Below are 20,745 nucleotides of genomic sequence, written 5' to 3'. Positions count from 1 at the left end.
GGGAAGTTTGCAACGACTAAAGGGCCATTCGAATTGCATCTCGGAGGAATACATAGAGGTGCTGAGGAGTATCATGTACGAGGGATTCCTCCAAGGGCATGAGGCGGTTCAGTTCCTGCACAGAAAGATCGAGATTAGCGGATACCATTTGCTGAAATTTCAAAAAGATTACTCGCCCTTCGTCCTGTACAAATGGCAAGACCTCTTAATTTCCACGTGTCCCGGGTCCAGGGTCGTCTTGGCACACATGAAAGATCACTACCCGTGCTTGGCTCGATCCTGTTTCGGGAATTTGGCGTGGTTGGACACCGTCGACGTCGATTTCGAAACGAAAATCGAGGTTGAGTTTCGGGAGATGCTGCCGTCTCTGAAGTGGAATCCTTTCTCGGCTCTCCCTCCTCGCTTTGACGACGGAGGATACTTGCCCTGCGTATATCGCGAGGATGGGAAGAGGATCGAAGCGATGCGGATGAAGGTCTACCTCGTGCTCCTGAGGAGGCAGTTTCGAATGGAGGAGGGGATCGTCGGAAGAACGGAACTGGCTGAGCACTTGAGAGGGGAATGGATCGGGATATACGAGTCCCTTCCGGGGTTTGCGATGGGGGAGCGGAAGACGAGAGCGTTCCTCATACCGTACTTCTTCGCTGCGCTCTCCGAGAGGCTGTCTGGGAAGCAAGTGCTCTGGATATTGCTCCGCCGCCACCACATCTGGGGGAATGCGTTCCAGAGGGCGCTGATCGACGGCGACCGCGGGGCGTTCTGCGGGTACTACGACGTGGCGAGGCGGGCGGTGGGGGAGGACGCCACGTGGAGGGTGCACGGCGCCACGGATGAGGACGGCAGGGCGGTCCTGGATGATCTCCTGAGGGAACAGGAGCAAGGGCCCTTCGACGAACCTCCCAACGCGTGAGCACCCCCCTCAGGGTCTTGGGGACTACGACCTCTCCCACCCCGAGTAGTCGATATAGGTGCCACCTTTTTCTCAATAGGTAGGTACACTTTAAAGCCTATTGCATGCTTTCGAATGTGTCAGCATTTTTATTTTTTCCATTCCAGGTCAATATTCGGTTTATACTTGCTCAAATATTATTACAAACATTCTGAAAATTTCAATATAGCGCCTCTTAGCTGACTGAGCTGTATTGACTGAGATGATTCAAAGATGTACTTTCGGAGAAACGTGCTGCATAATTTTTCGTTAATGTTAGCGCATTTAACACATTCTCTTATTTTTATAATCACAAGAAACATTCATTTGATGTCCATATTGATGGAGTTTGTAATTTTCCACAGACTTTATTTTCAGGCACAACGCGTTTCACTAACTTGCGTATCAGGTACAAGTTACAATTACACGAAGTGAGCCCCAAAAGTGCAATGAACATTCATTTGAATAGAGAAAAATTTCCTGCAGAGGTTATGAAGGACTGCTAATTTAGTAATTTGACCTTTCCTGGCCATAGTCATGCATATTAGATCATTTGAAAATACATTAAGGTCACAGTTATTATTCATGATTACATACTGTCGATTTATTTCAAAGAAATGAATTATAACTTCCTTTAGTGGAGTTGAAGCCATGTATATCATACTATGACTATCATGTATTAACATCTATCTTGATTTACCATATTGTTTGTGTAATATCATTTCTATATGCTTTAGCGTGACGCATAACTTTTAAATTATTTTATATTTAAGAAGTGAACGAAAAAAGTTCTAAAATTCTCGGTCAGACCAGAGGCACATTAACATGCTAGATCTTTTTTTTTAGGGATAGTAAGTTTCTATTTTATTTGCATCATCTTCCTGGTAGTGGTACGAGTCGTAATAGTCCTTTGCTCAAGAATTTGAAGCAATAAACTTTTCATTGCCTAATAAGACAAGTTGTTTTGTTGTCTTTCTTGAACAGTTCCCACACATCCAAAATCCATGAGGATTGTCCATATCTGATGCATCAACTCTTCTTCATACTTTGACGGTGGGCTATAGGGTCTAATTTAGATGTAACCAGGCAACCCACTTCCGCCAAGTAGGCGTCGCCCTCATGAGTATGATCCCAGGACTCCTGAAAGGAAATAATTCCGAATATCTAGTGAGTGAAACAAGGCGACGCAATTCACAAAGGTAACATTTAGATACGAAAGGGCTCCAAAAGTCCGTAAATACGTATTCAGATTTCACTTAATCCCAGATTCTATCACCTTTAATCGTGTTTCTATGAGAAATATTCAGATTTTATCCTGAATATTTTCCGAATTATAATTTGATTCAAACAGAAACTAATTTGCAAAAAGATAACGAAAAAAACGCTAAAATTTTAAATTATAATGTTTCCATTGGAGAATACTACCTTGATCAAAAAGTTCCCGGAATAACCACCGTGTGGCGCTCCCATCGTTCCGATTTGAGTTATGTTTTTTTTGTTAAATTGGTACATCTGTTGTTGATATTCCCTTTAAATCTTAGTGTCATAACTTGACATTTGCAAAAGTTACGTAGCCAAGAGTACATCTATCTCCGTGTGTGTTGGCAATTTTTTACAATTGCAGAAATGGATTTAAATTTGCAACAACGAACTTGTATTAAATTTTGCGTAAAAAACGGATTTAGTGGCGCACGGACGTTGGAAATGTTGGAAAAGTGTTTCGGCAACGATTCTCTAAAAAAAACGGTCGTTTACCAGTGGCACGAGCGGTTCAGAAGTGGTCGTGAGTCAATCGAAGATGATGAACGCAGTGGCAGACCATCGACATCGAAAGTCGGTGAAAAAATTGATAAAGTAAAAGAAATGTTGGTCAATAACCGCAAATTAACCATCAGAGAAATAGCGGAGGACTTGAACATTGCCTATGGATCCGCCCAAGACATTGTGGTAGTATGCTGCCAAAAATTACCTTTTACTAATTTTTTCACCATGATGCAAAAATATGTCAAAAAAAGGAAACATATGCGTTTAGTCAACATATAACATCCGATAATTTAAATCAAATACCAGTTTTATATTTATGGCCTGGAAATAAAATTTTATCGGTCTAAATTTGATCTATTGAAAATTCAAACCACACACTTAAACTGTGTGGGAGCATGGAATTATGCCTAATTTACCGAAATCCGTAATCAAAATTTAAATTTAATTTTTGCAATAACTTAAAACAACCACCAATTCTAACTACCAATTTCTTAATATTTATGATCAAAAATATTATTTTTATCACTTAAACATTGCTATTTTCTTATTAGAATCTCTGTAAGTGAGAAATGCGATAAACTTTGTAAAATCCATGAGAGATTTATTAACACGGTGCTGCCAGTTTCATCACATAGGCGGCATCTTCAGGTACCTATGTCATCTAAGTGATGCACCGGTAAGACCGTGTTAATAAACTCGTTACGACATTTACAGTTTATCTCATTCCTTAAAATGTATGTTCACAAAGTTGAGCCCGATATTATTGAAATGATCTCTGTTAGTGCAAACTGAGTAGCTTCAGGCGTGATGTGGTGGAAGTCGAACATAATGAATAACTGATCGAAGCACTGATGATGATGTAATACATCGAAACCCGGTCGTATAGTAAAAATAAAATATCAAGTGGAAAGTGCTTCGATCAGTTATTCAGTATCTCTGTTAGTGTTTACCATATAAGCTGTCCTGATTATACCTGTATTTGTATAACTCAAGATTGTACGGTTTTGATTAAAATTGCATTTAGCGCCCTTTTGTTTAGAATTATAGTTGTGCTTATTTCGTGAAATGAAACAGAACTTCTTGCAGATTTTATGATACACACATATATCTAGTAAGTATGGTGGAAAACGCAGAGTGAGGATATGTAAAGTTTGCAGAGGAAGGGGGAAATTGGTGCGCTCTATAGCAAGGTTAAATCACTGTCGGGAAGTAAGAAAGTAAGATCTATGATAAGAGTTAGAGATTAAGCGGGTAAGATAATAGTTGACGCAGGAAAGATCCAAGAGAGATGGAAGGAATATATAGAAGAACTTTAGTAAAGCACTGAAACCAACTAAGTTAGACATAGAAAAGGAACATGACGTAGAGGACGATAGTTTAGGCCCAGGCATACTCGACGATGAGATACAAAGGGAATTCAGGGAGATGAAACTAAATAAGGCCGTGGGGGTGGATAACATTCCTGCGGAACTATTAAAAGGTTTGGAAAAGTGTGCGAGGAAGAGGCTATATGGACTGATTTGTAGTATCTATGAGGAAGGAATCTGGCCGGAAGACTTTGTGAGTTCAGTGTTAGTTCCAATTTTCGAAAAAGGTAAAGGCTACATCATGTGAGGACTAATGGGATTACTAATCGAGAGGAATGTAGAATACAATCAGGACGTATTTGTGTGTTTAGTAGATTTCGAAAAAGCGTTTGATAGAGTGAATTGGGAAAAAATAATGAGTATATTGCAGAAAATAGGAATAGATTGGAGGGAAAGGAGGCTGATCCGCAACCTGTACATGTCTCAGACTGCTCAGGTGCGGGTGGGAAACGGGGAGTCAGGATGGGCAATGCTAGGAAGGGGTGTAAGGCAGGGTTGCCCATTATCACCGTTGCTGTTCAACCTGTATGCAGAGGAAATGATCAAAGAGGCATGGGAAGAACTGGAGGTAGGAATGAAAGTGGGCGGGGAATTCGTAAAATCAGTTAGGTTTGCTGATGACCAAGCTTTAGTTTGTCAGTCAGCCAAGGGGCTGCAAGCATTGCTGAGTGAATTGGAAATTCAGTGCGACAGGTACGGGATGAGAATCAATATTAATAAAACAAAGGTTATGCGATTTTCTAGAAAGAAAAAGGCCAAGCTTAACATTAAAACAGGAGGGCAAAAACTAGAGCAGGTAGAACAGTTTACGTATCTCGGTAGTGTTTTGGACCAACACGGTCAAAGTAGTAGGGACGTAAGGAGAAGAATTGCGCTAGGCAAAGAGGCTTTCACAAGGAGGAGGGAGTTGGTGAGAGGGACGTGGAGTAAGAGTGTTAAGAAAAGACTCGTAAAAGCTTTGATATGGAGCATAGCTATGTACGGTGCGGAAACGTGTTCATTGAAGCAGGAGGATAGACGTAGATCGGAGGCTTTTGAAATGTGGGTGTGGAGAAGAATGGAGAAGGTGAAATGGACAGAGAAGAAAACAAATGAGGAAGTACTTGGTGTGGTGGGCGAAGAGAGGGGATTGTTGGGAGAGTTGGGAGAAATCCTATGGAGCCAGGAAAAGTGGATTAAGGGCGTATTGACCGGCAGTAAGATGTTGAAGGCTGTGATAGAGGGGAGAATTTCAGGCAACGAGGAAAGGGCAGGAACAGGATAGGGATGTTGGACGGGATGAAGGGAAGTACTCAGAGATGAAGTAAAGTAGGTTGCTGGATTGTGTTTTGTTAGGAGTCACAAAATGCTTGTTTGGTAGTTGTGTCCATCTAAAAACCTACCTTAACCGGTAGATTATCTTATAATAATACATCCAGTGTCTTGGATAGGGGGTTTAAAAACTGACTTTATGAGTTAAAACTTGAGATATTGGTCTCTAGTTAAGGAAAGTATTCTGGTAGAAGGACATATTTCCTTCTTCACTATTCCCCGTTTAACTAACATTTTGCCTTCAATGGCAAACTTCGACATCCCTTGCGTACTTCGAGTAAGGTAGCGGATAGGATACTCGACCACTGAAGGCCTTTTTTGATTGAGAGTAGGTCAATGGGTAGGTCATTTAGTGGATCGCTAATACAGTCACCACAGCGTATCAATTCGGAAAGATATTCCAATAAGTTTGCAAATTAATTGATTCTCAGATTTAATTCTACTGCTGCTAATGAATTCTATAACAATATCAACGAGAAAATACATGGAAAACAAAACCAACACGAGAAAACAGACGCAGCAATCAGTACAGTACCTCACGTAAGTGAAACCCCTCGCTGCACTCGTGGTAAACAAGTTAAATCAAAAATAAAGGAAGCATATGTCGAGAAACGAATCAACATAATAATACTAAACTTTTGTCGTTTTAAAAACAAAGTAGCCGAGGTCGAACATACATTCCGATGTTTATAGGCGGACATTGGTTTGGGAACGGATAGCTGGCGGAGGATGTTAATGGCGGTGAAGTTTTCCTTTTAGGTTACAGTGTACATATACGGACGAGACAGGAATAATAGAACCGGAGTATTAATTGCCATTAAAGAACACTGTAAAAGCTCATCATCATCCTCTCTTAAAGGCGGACCCTTGTCGTTGCAGCCATTGGTTTCTCTCCATTGCCGTTCTTTTCAGTTCATTGAAGGTTGACACTCTCATAGTATTTTTTGTATCATTTATAAATTTCTTTCTTGGACTTCCTTTCTTTTTTTCCAATATTATTTGCCCCTAAACACGTATTATATTTCCCAGGAAGTTGCTACGTCTGAGAAGTAGTCCAACAAATTTCATTTTCTTTTCCTCGATCTCTCTCATTGAATTCCTTACCTCTTTAATTTCTCTCAACACTTCTATGTTGCTTTGGTTGTCCATCCATCTTGTTCTTCTTCTCCAAATCCACATTTCGCTTGCTTCCAATCGAGTCTTTTCTCTCTTTCCCAATGCCCAAGTTTCGCATCCATATAATAATGTACTTCAAATAAACGTTTTTGCAAAGGATTTTCTACATTCCAATTTTATTTTCAAGCTTTGCGCAAATATTTGATGAATTTGGTGTACAATAGAGAGGAATAACAAGAACAAATACACCTATACTTATTTTACAGGCCATCCGATTCTACTTCAGATGCGATAGCAGTTTTAAATGACCAAATCGCGCTGTTAGCCTAGACATTATGTGCAGATTTTTCTGATTGAAATCAAGGGTTCGGAATAGGGGTAGAAAATTCTTTCTTAATATATCATCTCATTTAATCACAGTCTTCAACAATCCATCGCCACTGGAAACGCCTTCTATCAACTTTCTTTGCTTCCTGTGAATTCCCGTCTTTTCCTGGCCAATAATTTGCCACAGAGTTACATATCGAGGCGTTGCCGAATGAAACGCCGAGAGCAGGCGTTGTCGTATCGAGAATGTTTCACAACAAAAATAATAAGGTGCGTAACAATATCTCCTAAACTAGATCATTTTTTTATCTTGCAATTTGGCATAAACACTAATCACAACTAACTCTATCTGCAGGCAATCGCTCACCCCATGCTCATTGCCTAATTTACGATCCAGGGCCTACTACACGTCACCAGACATAACACACCAAAAATTTCCTTAGGCTCAAAAAAGGCTACTTTATTATGCAAATTGAAGTCACTGACCTGCTTAACTAACAAAAATAAGTCCACTAGCTATTTAAGAAAATCATTCAAGCCACCGACCCCCCTCTCCCACGACAGGTGACTAATGATGGCTAGCCTGTTGAACTAGAGGTACTTCTAAATTGATATTGACAATATCTGCATGAATTTAAAATTAGTAATGTGCTGCTCTGATATGTTATTTGCGATCAATGGTAACCCGAGCCATTAATCATTCTCTTTTCATGTTCCATTCATGTCATAACGAGTCAAACAAGTGAGTAATGCAGAGGCTTTGAAGTTTAAATTTAGTGATATTGGAGTTATTTCAAATGGTTTTATTTCTCTTACCTCATACCCATCTTTTCCTTCGCCTGCTGTTGCATCCTGATCCACCATCACTATAAAATGCTTTCCTCCAGGAGCATCCGCGATTATATCCTCTAATTTATCGTATGCCCTATCGACTTCTCCCTCTTTATGATTGCTTGGTGACATGCATACATGAACAATGACCGAGTTCGTCGGTTCTGCTTTTAATTTACCTGGGTAAAATTCTATCCGTTGCTTGCTCTTTGTTGACTACGATCCTTACTAAATTTTTATTCATTATTATGGCAACCCCTCGTCGGCTCTCGTCCCCTCCGCTGTAAATTATTCTATAACCATCACTCCAGTAATCCCCGCTATCCTTCCATCTCACCTCGCAAGTGCGTAGTCATAAATCACAGAAATGGAATGCGTAGACTCGATTAAATACCTAGGCGTTACCCACACTCAAGACCTCTCCTCCGTGAAACACATATGGGGAATATGTGGACAAGCTAACAAAAAATTAGGATTTATTAGATGAGTACTAGGTGAATGTGACGGAAAGGTCAAAGAGAAATGTTATTTTTCGGGGTTTCGGCCTCATTTCGATTATGCTGCAAGTACATGGGATCCTCAGGAGGCTGAATTAGTTGCCGAATTGGATCGCGTGCAGGGTTGAGGTGCTAGGTATGTAAAACGTTGTCATGATAAACTTAGTGGCGTATTGAAAATATTAGAGCAGCTAGCCTGGGAATCACCACAGAGCAAAGGTTACATTAAAGATTAAATCTCTTGCATTAATTCGAAAGACGTCTCTTTAGCAGTGATGTGGAAATGTATTATTACCACCATCGTACTACGGTAGGAGAGATCATGTCAATAAAATTAGAGAGATCAAGTGTGGAGTAGATGGATTTAAGATGAAATTTTTTCAACGAACGATAAGGGATGAGAATAATATTGCCCGACCGCAGTACCATTTCTTCGTCAATACTAGCATTCAGGTTTACGTAATTCTTGCTCCCAGGCTGAAACGTATGCGGCGACAGTCTTCGAGATGGCTGGGCGCCTCTTAGGTAAAAAATCACGACTTTAATGATGAACAAAATATGACCTCCACCGAAGAATAAATTTAGACCTCCGCGATGAATTCAAAGGTGATTACCCTGTAGGGATACTCGAGAGGTGGTAACCTTATCACTATAAAGCAAATTAAATTAAATGATTTTTTAAAATAAAAATAGTAATTAATAAATTAAGGTAATTACCAAATGTTATCAATCAACTCTAGCTAAGAAAACAGTACAGTGTCTTCGAGGAAGTAAAGATTTTATACATATTTTTTTAAGGTAATCTACCGGTTAAGGTAGGTTTTTGGATGGACACAACTACCAAACAAATATTTTATTACTCCTAACAAAACACAAAATCCATCATCCTACTCTATAGCAGGTCCCTCTTCATCTCCGAGTACTTTCTTCCTCCCTTCATCCCGTCCAACATCCCTATCCTGTTCCTTCCCTTTCCTCTTTTGCCCAACATTCTACCCTCTATCACAGTCTTCAACATCCCACTGCCGGTCAATACCCCCTTCATCCACTTTTCCTGCCTCCATAGGATTGCTCCCAACAAACCCCTCTCTTCGCCCACCTTAGATTTTTGGATTAAATATACCGGCATAACTAAACATGGAAATGACCCTAAAATGCCTAATTGAACCTCTCACCATAAGGGAATGGCTCCAATGGCCAAATTCCTGGTGAATTCCGATGGAAATGGCAACCATAAAAATGCGGTCCTCTGAAAAGCCCTCGGGTCAACCTAAATATTGTTCGCAGATTCACTGTGTTATGGCACCGAGACATAATCTTCGCCTAGTTTTAAGTTCAATTTTCACCTGAAATGACTAGCAATGTTCTGAGCTCAACTTTCCCGCTTTTTAACGACAAGAAGTCTCACGCTGAACTCTAGTCGATCTGAATTTTGATTAACAATGGATAATGAAGTGTCTTAATTGTTTCCATATATTCTATTCGGCGGAAAGAGGGCATGTGAGAGCATAATGGTCTCTATGCTCTCACATTCAGACCAGTAGTCTCTCACTTGTACTGGTATACTACACTGTGGATTCTGATTTTTTTTCATTCGGTTATTTGTATCATGTATTGGAATGTTCAGAAACGTTATGCCCGGATTTTGAAGATATGACTTTGGAGGACCAAGTGAAAGAATTACGGAAAAAAGAGTTCCCACTTCTAATCTTCTTTCAAAATATATTAACGTGACGAAATCCAATTGACTGGGAGTGGATAGGCCTCGGACACCCGTTTTCACGAAATCCAGGGCCGAAGAGGAATATTACTCCCTGGTCCATACCGGATCACCAAAACCGGGTTGGGAACCAGAGCGCTCAATCTCCGGGACCCCTTTCTCTCACTTACGCGTCTCCAGGCGCGGCAAACACCCATATGGATCGCAGGCCGTATGGTATGGCCGTACGCAGACAGTATCTTTTAGACTGTTTGGAAGTATCCCTTTCTTACTAGGGGTTGGTTTTCGGGTATACCTCCCCGCCTTTTTAGTCGCCTCTTATGAAAGGCAGGAACACTGTGTAAGAATTCTCAATCCCCCTACCCTCATGCGGGTAGGGGGATTGAGACCAACTAAAGAGATGATAGGGTCGCCGTGAAAGAGGAATTGAATGCTACCCAAGGATACCCCAGTGCACTGTACAATCCGTCGGTTGGAACGCAGTTGACTCATCGCACTTCCGAGGCGGTATTGGCAATGCTGCTACACCTGTCCCTCAACCCTCCCTCCCCCTCTCCTCTGACACTCCTTCCAAACCACCCTCCCCTTAATGTACAAGGTGCCATGACTTTATGTAATAAACTCAAAGAAAACTAAGGAAATATTAAGGTTCATACTACCCACTGAGGAATAGTAGTTGCCAAAACATTTACGTATTTTACCGAGTTCCTGGTGAAATATTCCTTACAGCAATTGATCGCCAATTTAATTGGAACTTACGAATCATTTTCCAGGTCGCAAGTCATTAGCATCTTTATTGGGCTCGTGTCCTTACACGTGTGTTACGGCATGTATTTGTATAGTCATGGAGTGATAATGAAACCCAAGTCTGGATTCACTGAATGGTCACACGATGGCTCGTTTAATGACGCGCGCGCATTTCTGGAGGGGTGTACGCTATTGCATCGTTGGCTGGTGGTCTTGGAGGCAGGTGTATGTGCACTCGGCATTCAAGCTTTCAGCGAGGAAGGGAGCTGCAGGACTCCAGTTCGCTCCAGTGCAAAGCCCTGCGAAGATACGCGAAATGCGCACATTCGGAATTGAAATGGGCTAACTATTCCCTCCGCCTCCTTTTCCATCGCCCCAATTCGATTTCACTCTCTCTTGCGCGAAGTCTCCCCCCTAGCCTCCCTCGCCTTTCCCCCCAAAACCCCCCTTTACTTGCCGACGGGTAATTGGTCTCGTCAGTTCTCCTTGAGAGCCGGGATGGGCCGGGCGGGCGAAGTTGATGGGCTCATCGCTATCCTGGAGTTCGTGGAACCAAATCGCGGGTTGCTCTATATTATTGGTGAGTGGCGATTTCATTCAAGCCGACATGCAAACATTCAGTGGTTTGTTAGGCGTCTTCATAAACGTGTTCTTTGTATCAAGTATCCAATTTCCAGGTTTCGATTATCTAAAACTTTGGGCCACTTTTTTCATTATTGACGGTTGCATGTTGGTACGTATGTAGTCAACCCACATAATTATATTGAAATGTACTTTCTCTTGCTGGCAGGCTGAGAAGGGAAGTGGAGACATTTTAGTGCCTTTCCAATAATAACTTTAAACTTTTATTTGCGGGTGAACTCCGATATCATTTAAAGGTTAGTTTTATTATTTACTAATATTAGTCAAAACTGTGTTACCTTTTATTGTGAAATATTTTACCTAGTTAAAAAATCAATCCACAACAAAAACTTATATGATATAGCACCAATTTCTCGTGGTTTCAAAAGATCTTGAGAGACCACTTCTTAAATATGAAGTACCTTTCAAATCAAGTGAATTTATGTAGATTTATTGTATTAACATGCCTAGGATATTTATCAGTTTTATGAAACCTAAGGTGCAATTACTGATTCATATTAGCATTTTTAGAGTAGAGTAGCCCATGTTGAAAGCGTCACATCCTTGGAAAAACAATCCAAAAACTAGCCAAAGAAGCCCAATTTGTAACCATCTCGATGATGCAGAATTGTTTATACCTTATTATGTATTTAAAATATATTTTTTTCATATTTTATTATTAAATTAACATAATCTTTACCATGCAATTATTTCTTCTAGGAGGTGTGGTAGCCAAGAGATTAAATAATGCAGTTTTAACTGTGAAGGGCCAGGCCTGATTCCTGGTGACTTTGGAAAATTCCTGGGTTCACCGAAGTTGTATTATTTTGAGGGTGCTCAACATGTAAACCACAGGCAGCCCAAGGAAATAAACTGCCTCATCTCCAATGCCCTAATTTTCCGAACACCTTTGCAAGCGGGTGTGAGGCATTCCATCAAACTTTTTAATCCCAGATGCCTTAGGCCTTTGTGAGGTAAGCTACAGTCTCATATTTATATAAATCAATCTTGTGGTGATAAATGTGGTTACTCTTGTTTAATCATTTGGTTGGTTTGATTTTGAAATTGTTTTCAAGTTTGAATTTAAGTATTATGGATTTGGGTGAAACCATAGTACATACTAAGCTTACGCTGACTGGGATGTTAGTATTTTATCCAAAAACATTATTATACTCATAGGTTGGCTTTGATATACCACATCTAGTAAAGCTGAATTTTATGGGACATTCACTGATCAACAGGATAATAAAGGGGGCCAGTTCCTTTTCTTGTTCCACTTTGTAGTTTTCCAGGAAGATCTGGCCCCTGAAAAATCCCACAGCATGGATGAAGGGCAGGAGGTTTCAAGAGGCCTCACTTGAAATCAAGCTCCCAGGGTAATAAAACCAACCACGCTACCCGTTGGCCTACCCTATCACACCCCCTACTTAGTTTTTGTAATATATTTTTAAACGAGTTAAGTCAAACCAAATTAAAATAATTTCCGTAAAATCAAAATTACCTTTAATTCCACCCCTTAATTTAATAAAACTATATTTACCCACAATAAATGCTATGTCAAGAACTTGATCAATATCTATAGGAGATAAATAAATCATTATGAGAGCTAATGAAAATTGGAATTTATCTAAATAATGTTGAAAGCGTCATGTTAAAGTTGCTGTTATCATTATTTCGTCTTTTCTTTGCATTGAAAAATCATTTCAATAAGAATCACCTTTTGCGAGATGGGTTAATTATTAATATGTTCATTTTTGCCTAGCTCCTCATTAGAAAATTCATTTTGACAAAGTGTCAATAGAAAAATCAAATCACTAAAGGTACTCAACTAAGTCAATTTTTAACACTTTCTTCTTAGGTGAATCTATCAAAGTCTCAGCATACTTGTATACTAGTTTTGCAAAAAGACACAGGTCATTGCATTTAACCATGCAACAGGATATTAATTTCAATCTCAACAAGAAATGATTATTTATACATTCAATATTAAGGTTTTAGGTCTACATGTTTAATAAACTGGTGTGTGAAATATTGATTTTAATAATCTCTGTTCTAAACTGCACACTTGGTTGTACACTGTTTGGTTCCTGCATTAGTCTTTAGAGGTAATAAATTTCATGAGTCATTCTACTTTTTTCTCCAGGGGAATCGTATGGAAGTGTTCTGGGGATCATCTGTGTGCATGTTGTACAAAGTTATCTTCAACCATATAGGCCCTTATTCAAATAATTTAAATTTTCTTACCATTCCTTGTAATAATATATATTTGCCATGTCTGTCTTAATTATAAATAATATCCATATCTTTCAAGTATAGCAGCCCAAAATCACTCCGTTTGGCAGGGCAGCCTACTAACTTGGGACTCAGCTTGAACCACATACAGTTGCTGTGTTTGCCATGGTCAAATGCACCCGTGCTCAATGAAATCACTCCCACCCCTTCACTTATTTCCCCTCCCACGTGCGAAGGCATCAGATCTTTCAACATGAGAGGACCTCCATCCCAACAAATTTATCCCCCCCTCTTCCTTCACTCATTTTACCATTTGATGCACTCATCGGCCAGGTCATCTGGCCGATGAGTGCATCGGCCAGATGACCTGGCCGATGCACTCATCCATGCACTTGTCCAGTAGTGGACAAGTTTTTCCCCTCTTTCATTCTTTTCTTCCCCTCTTTTGTCCTAACCCTCCTCCCTCACATCACTGTCTGTCGCAGGCTGGAGTCATAATCTCTTATTACACTTGCTCAATCTCCGTCACTTCCTGTGCTTGTATCTTCTAGCTCTTCATTCCGTGTATTCCTCCATCTAGTCTTTTAGCTTACATTGCTTTCTTTTCTTCCTGGCAGCCTTCCTTCTCTCGAGTGGGGCATGAGTGGAGCTCTCTGGAAGCATTCTGTTTATGGCTGTGGAGGGAGGATGAGGTGTTAATGTCGGAGTGAGAGAAGATTGAGCTGCTCCAGTGGGTCTATAGGATTACTGGATGCTGCTCGTCATATTCAAGGTAAGCTTGAATGAGTTTCACCAACTCTTGATGTTGATTTATAACTTAGTAATTGATCTGAAAGGATTTTTTGATAGATGACTATGATTGTACAGCTCAAGATGAACTATCATATCTCTGTCCTATGATATCGTTTTCCTCAATATATGAATATCACTTAATATTCCTATTTTAATTTCAGATTTCTCCCAATATATTGACCAGGATTTCATTCTGGGGACCACTTAACGGTATGCAAAATTTTGGTTTTCTAGACTACCACGTTGCATCATTCTATTAGGATAGTAATGTAATATGTATATCAAATGTTTGGAGCAGTTACTTTGCAAGGAAATATTCAGGCAGATAAGTTGCTCATTCTCATCTCTTGTCATGTGCTTAAGTTAAAATTTGTTCTAAGTGAAGATAATTGCTCATAGTCGTGTTATATATGTTATTGAAAACTGATGCCATGTAATTATGACCTGGTAAAAAATTTGTAACTTTTAAAAATCGTTGCATCAAATATCAAATTTTTTAGAATGTTTTTGCATTCCTAGTTACTGGCCAAATAACATGACTTCAATGAAGGAGATCAGGTTGATGCAGCAGCTAATGTATTGGCTTCCCATGCTTGAAGGCCTAGGTTTGAATCACAGTGGTGGCATGACTTTTCTAAGATGCCTTGATCCCTACTTGGGTGCCATATGCTATAATGGAGTAGTCCATCCATCAAATCAAGCATCAAATTGTTTGACCCCTTGCTGTCTTTCCCTTATAGTAGACTAATGTTGACAATGGTGTTCTCTTCCCATCCCCATTCCCAGATTGATATCCAAGGGTATTTATTCAAGCACAAATGAGAATATTCATGAACTTATACCTCCAATATTGGTCATGGAGATGAACCTACTCTGTGATCCTTAAGTTTGCTTTTCTTTAAATGATCAATGAGGCTTAAAATGAAATATTTCAGATATTTGTACCAGGCCTGAGGTGTATTACATCCTATGCCTATCTGTGCAAATTTTGCAGCTTCTTTTTCACCCGAACTCTCTCAGACCAAATGTATGTACTGAGTGATAGCTTGCACCATGGTTTGTACCATTCCATCATCCAGTAGTTACTATGCATAAAGCATTTTCATGCCATCTTCAGGTACATGTGAGCACATGTGAGCAAATGTGCCTACTACTCCAGGAATACAAATATTGATTCAAACACAAAATATAAGTGGGAGAAGTGCAGTACTTCATTGTACTTGTTTATGTATTTGGTAGTCATCTTGGGAAAGATTTTGTGGAAATAATTTTAATGAAAAAATCATAGACTGGGAGTAAATTGAAATTAATGATGAGTTTTCATAATGTTGCATTTCATAGTAATTAAAAAGTGTAACTGGCAAACATTGGAATCAGCTTGTAGTTGTTTCTAAAATTAAGAAGTTTTAATGGTTAATTACTTTCTTATCGATATTGAACAATTTATAGAAAAGAATTCAAAACTCTCTAATTATACCTGCCATGTCAAAAATCTTACTTTTATTACTTCATTTAGTCTTATTTTTATCTTGACCAAATTCATTTAACCATCTGCCATCAAGTTCTGACCCCATGTTCAGTAAAAGTAAAAGTAATAATAATAAATTTCAACCACACAGATCCAAAAATAGGAAGATTTTTTAACCAATTTTTTCTAGTTCAGGGACTTATTGTTGAATATTTTCTTCGTTGCCGTGACCACCAAACCTTTCATGCGGTTGAATGATATTGTTTTTAATCACAAACTCTCCCATGCTACCACCCCTCTCATTGTGGTACGTTGCTAAATTTGAACTTCCTATCTAGGAATAATATTGATGGATCTCCACTCTTAGCCCAAGCCTAGAATGGACTCCACTTTGGAAGGAACTGTTTCTTGATGCCTGCCACATCTCCTATTCATCATCAGCATAACTTCGGTGTCACCATTTATATGCTCTCAACTGAAAGAAGCCATGCTCTGGTGCGTGCTTGACCACATGGGGTCTGCTGAGGCAGAAGAGGGAATAGAGAAGAGAGCAAGATTCACACTGCAAGTAGTGACAGAAGGTATTTTAAATCCTTACATATTTTATCCCTTCTGTGAAAATTTGAAGATATTAGATTTAAAGATCTTTGCAGTGCTTCTACAAGAAGAAGTGAGCGTTATAGGTAGTTAGTGCTATGCCTCAAGCCAAAGATGACTATTTATTCTTCAATAAATTGAAAACATTTCATTTTATTATTCAAATTTTGATTGAGTTTTCTTATTTTCTTTCTCAAATGAATCTTTCAATGTAAGAAAATCTTTTCCAAATCAATCTCATATTTCCCTTTAACTGGTTGGATGCAAGTCATCCATTGTGCTCAGTGAAATAAATTTTTCTATGACCCTTGGCATGAATTTGTTTGACCACTGGTGTGGTACTGTCTTTTGTCTTTTAATGTAATTTAAAAAGCACAATGAACCTTATATTGATTGAGGGATTGTGGTTTCCCTCCAATGAGTTCAAGGATGGTTGGGTCTCTTGTTCTAAGGAATAAAGGAGCTGGCTAGGGTGAGTTATTTTTAGAAAAAGGTTAAAATGAGAATATATTAAATTCAATAGCCTTCATGGACCCATAGTAATGATGTGAAGATGGTTTGTCTGGTTATCCTTAGTTTTGGCTAATTGAATTTTCTTAAAAACTTGGCTTATTTATATGATTTCTGTGACATCTATGATGAGTTTGTTAGAATCAGCTCTCAATGGCCATTAATTTTGCCTCTCCAAATTACATGTTGAGCCAAGGCCACTACACACATATTATGCAATCACCAACAAGGTGAATTGCTTGATTTTTCAATGTCTCTTTTGTGTTATGGCAAGTGACAGTTGAATTCTGTATTAATGGACAATGTAAGACTTGCTGCATTAACCTTTCACCATGGCTCCTGGGATGTTTTTAATTATAAAATTATTTGGATCAATTGTAAAACTGCTTTCAGATGACATAGACCAAAGCAGTGGAAAACCCAAGACAACTAATTCATCATTTCCCAGTCATTGTTTAACCCTCTGTAACTGAAATTAACACCTTAAACCCCTCTGTTACCTATTTTCATACCTTTGTATCAGCCCCAGCCCCCTCTCTCCATATATTTCTTTCAAATCTTAGCCTTTTTCTCTGTACTTGCCTATTTTTCATCACCTTATTTTTCTTGGTCATATTGTCCAAGAAATTCAGTTCACCAGCTGCAGAATCTCACTGAAAGGTAATCTATAATGAACAAGATGTGTTGTCTTTCAAGTGATTTTTACTGGAACTGCATGTCTGCATTGAAAGCAATGATTAATTATAGCTTACTTGTATTGAAATTTCACTGATGTTAACAAACTCCACTTTTACTGACATTTATGCAGACTTGCCTGGAGTGAAAATTATTATACTTATCTGGTTTGAAAGAATTATTCAATCTTACTACCCCAAGGGATCATTGAGTTACAAATCAGTCTTATCTATTGACATTAATTCTCAGATTCTCATGGCCCTTGGATGGTGACCCCAAATGGGGCTTTCAAGGGTTTTATGTGGGATTGCCAGCTGAAATGCACAAAAAATAATGGTTTTTAAGCAATTTGGATTTCAATCAGCATAATGTTTCAATAATATCATAATTTAAAATGTTTGATGAAACCCATGTAGACAATCCCAATTGGAAATTTTGTAACTTCTAAGAGGGAAAAGAGGTCTTTGTTACTCCCAACAATACTCGCCTTGGATAAAACCTCTAAAAGAATTCTTAAATATTTTAGCCTGGAAGTGTTGTTTTATTTGAAAAACTTAGGGACTGAGGGGCATGACCCAAGTTATTTTGGTATAAGGCTGAATAGAGAAGGAAGAAAGGAAGGTGGAAGACTTATCACGGGACTTTGGAGGGACTAAATGAGATGCAGTTGGTGGGGCACCTTCTCCATCACCAGTTATTTTTCTCCATTCCTTCCATTTCTCCCTTCTATTTCAATTCCTGTCTTCTCTAAGCCCTTCATCACCACAATTTATCGAGAGAACAGTGGTGGTAGACAATGGATTAGTGGTGTTTGGTGTTGCATCAATTAGATTTCTGCAAGGAATATGATCATGATATATTTTGATGATTACTTTTTGACGGATAAGTTTTGAATTTAAATTTCTAATGTCCTTGTTGGGAATCATGAAGATAATTTCTCTGGACAACCTTAATCCCCTGAATACTTGTACAATTCCTCTAGATAGGCTATTAAATGAAAATTTTAATGAAAAAAATAGTTGACCTGCCTGGGCATTAGGGTATTTGTAGTAATTCAAAAAATTATTTGCAATCAGGATTACACTTCAACAAGGTCTGATTTTGAAATTCATTGCTGTTGTAGCTTTGTAACAGGGATGTCATGGTTATGGCTGGTCCTGCAGCTGCTTCCGAATCCTGATTGTTGCAGGAGAATGATGGTAAAAGCAAGCAATTGCTGCAGCGGTCACATATGGGCAGTATTCGTTACAATGATGGTGAATTTTTTAAAGAAATGGGTCTCACTTTTGATTGAATGAATCCAAATATATGATTGTTTAGAACTTGATACCCGTTGTTGAAAGTGCTCATCTTTGTTAAGAACTTGCATTTCATGAAAGTTCATAAGTTGTGAGTAAAATTACTTCACTGGAATGAACTTGGGAACATTCAAATAATTACAACACACTACTTACACAAGAGTTATGTAAAAGGTGGAATTTTTTAGTGAAAATTCAGGGGCCGACTAGAACATGAGATGAACCAAGATCCAGGCATATATGGTGAGACCTTCCCTATTGTTCAGTGACAAGAGCTTCAGCCAAGGGATATCGCAGATTATTTCATGTGAATCTTGGGTTGCTTCCTCATATGATACCACCAGAAGGATGTAAATGTCTTAAAAATGGTAGATAGAGGTAACGGAAAATTAAAATGCAGATGGGTGGACCTGTAGGGGGTTGAAAACTGTTTCTTTCCTGTCAGACTCTATAATTCGTACTTTTTGTGAGAAACTGCCTCATTGATCTGAAATCAAAACAAAGCAATTCTACTTGAAGGCTGGTTTGATAAGAGAGATTACTGAAATTAACATTATTTGTTCCACGTGTGAAATTCACACAATAGGATAATAAAATAGGGCTAGTTCCATGCTCTGAGCCAGCCCTGGATTCCCTGGAAGATCTGGTTAACTGACAAATCGCACATGAAATCAATCAGCCTGGTCTACAGGATCCATACAATAAGTATCGTGACCGGTTTGCTGTAGCCTCAACAAAGCAGTGGATTTGGGTCCGACCGGTTGGTACAGTAGAGGGGTCCCCCACCACTTAGGCACACTTTAGTCAGTCGCCTCTGGGCATACGGTGAGACAGGAGGTGGATTTTTGTGACGTGGTTGTTTGTGGTGTCGTCGTGCCAGCATGGAGCACTCCGTCGAGCAACGCTGTGCTGTGAAATTTTGTGTTCAACTTGGGAAATCCGCGTCGGAGACCCTTGAACTCATTTAACAGGCTTATGAGGATGATACCTCAAGCCACACAGGAGTTTTAGCATGGCAAATATGTTAAAGGAAGGCTGGGATGGTCGGAAGGTCGAAGACTGCTCAAACCGATGCTCACGTGGCCAAAGTGAGAAACGTTTTGGACTCTGACAGGCCTTTAACCATCGCCCTTATCAGTGAGGAGACTGGCCTTTGTCGGAACCGTCCACACCATTGTGACAGAGGATCTTGTGATGAGGAAAGTGTGCGTGAAGCTGGTTTTGAGTCTTGAGCGAGGAACAAAAACTGTTGTGGGTGGAAATTTTGCAAGAAATTTTGGACTGCATCTAGGAGGATGAAAATTTTCTCGACAACATTATTACCTCAAAGGATATCTGTTTGACTCCATCGAGGCGGTTCAAGCGGCAACGGCATAGGCTCTCAACAGTATTCCGGAAAACAACTTCCAGTGGGTTTTTGACGAGTGGTAGATGTGCCAAACTAAGTGTATCAATGCAGGAGGAATGCATTTTGAAGATTATTAAGTAATTGTAATGATAACTGCAATAAATTTTGATTTTTGGAACCAGTCCTGATACTTGTTGTGCCGACCCTAATGTGATAGGCATCAAAAATTTGTTTGTCTATGATGGTGAAGGAAGATATCAAATGAACATATTATTGAGAGATGTGGTTGTCCAGGAGTAGTGCTGGACTGCTGACAGGAGGGCCCCGGTTTGATTAGAAGTGATGCCTCTAAGGCACGGTCAGCTCCATGCAAGCTGTTTTTTTTGGTACCCGATCTTTCTGGGAAACCATAACCAGCATAGGGAAAGGCACTGACCCCCCCTACCCTGATGTGTGAATTCAACACGCTATTGGGCTTAGGATTAAGTAAACTCAGCCATCACTAATCAACAGGCCTTTGGGTTGAATATCGTGATGTTTTGTTTTAATCACAGTGGTGCCTAGCATTCAAATATTTAGTAATTTTTAATTATGTG

At 39.4% G+C, this 20,745-nt stretch overlaps 1 long non-coding RNA gene across 1 annotated transcript; it reads left to right on the top strand.

Annotated features, from left to right (window-relative positions):
* Positions 1–835: 835 nt before the first annotated feature.
* Positions 836–19,169, top strand: LOC139692380 (uncharacterized). The gene is made up of 6 exons (XR_011701748.1): positions 836–989; positions 11,950–12,203; positions 12,409–12,605; positions 14,079–14,233; positions 14,415–14,463; positions 16,089–19,169. It is a non-coding gene; the product is annotated as an uncharacterized lncRNA (long non-coding RNA).
* Positions 19,170–20,745: the final 1,576 nt, after the last annotated feature.

The sequence above is a fragment of the Hetaerina americana genome, unplaced genomic scaffold (genome assembly GCF_022747635.1).
Source record: "Hetaerina americana unplaced genomic scaffold, ioHetAmer1.1.p SCAF_4, whole genome shotgun sequence".
Classification (NCBI taxonomy): domain Eukaryota; kingdom Metazoa; phylum Arthropoda; class Insecta; order Odonata; family Calopterygidae; genus Hetaerina; species Hetaerina americana.
Note: the sequence above shows the minus strand (reverse complement) of the source record. Positions and strands in the feature narration are given on the sequence as shown.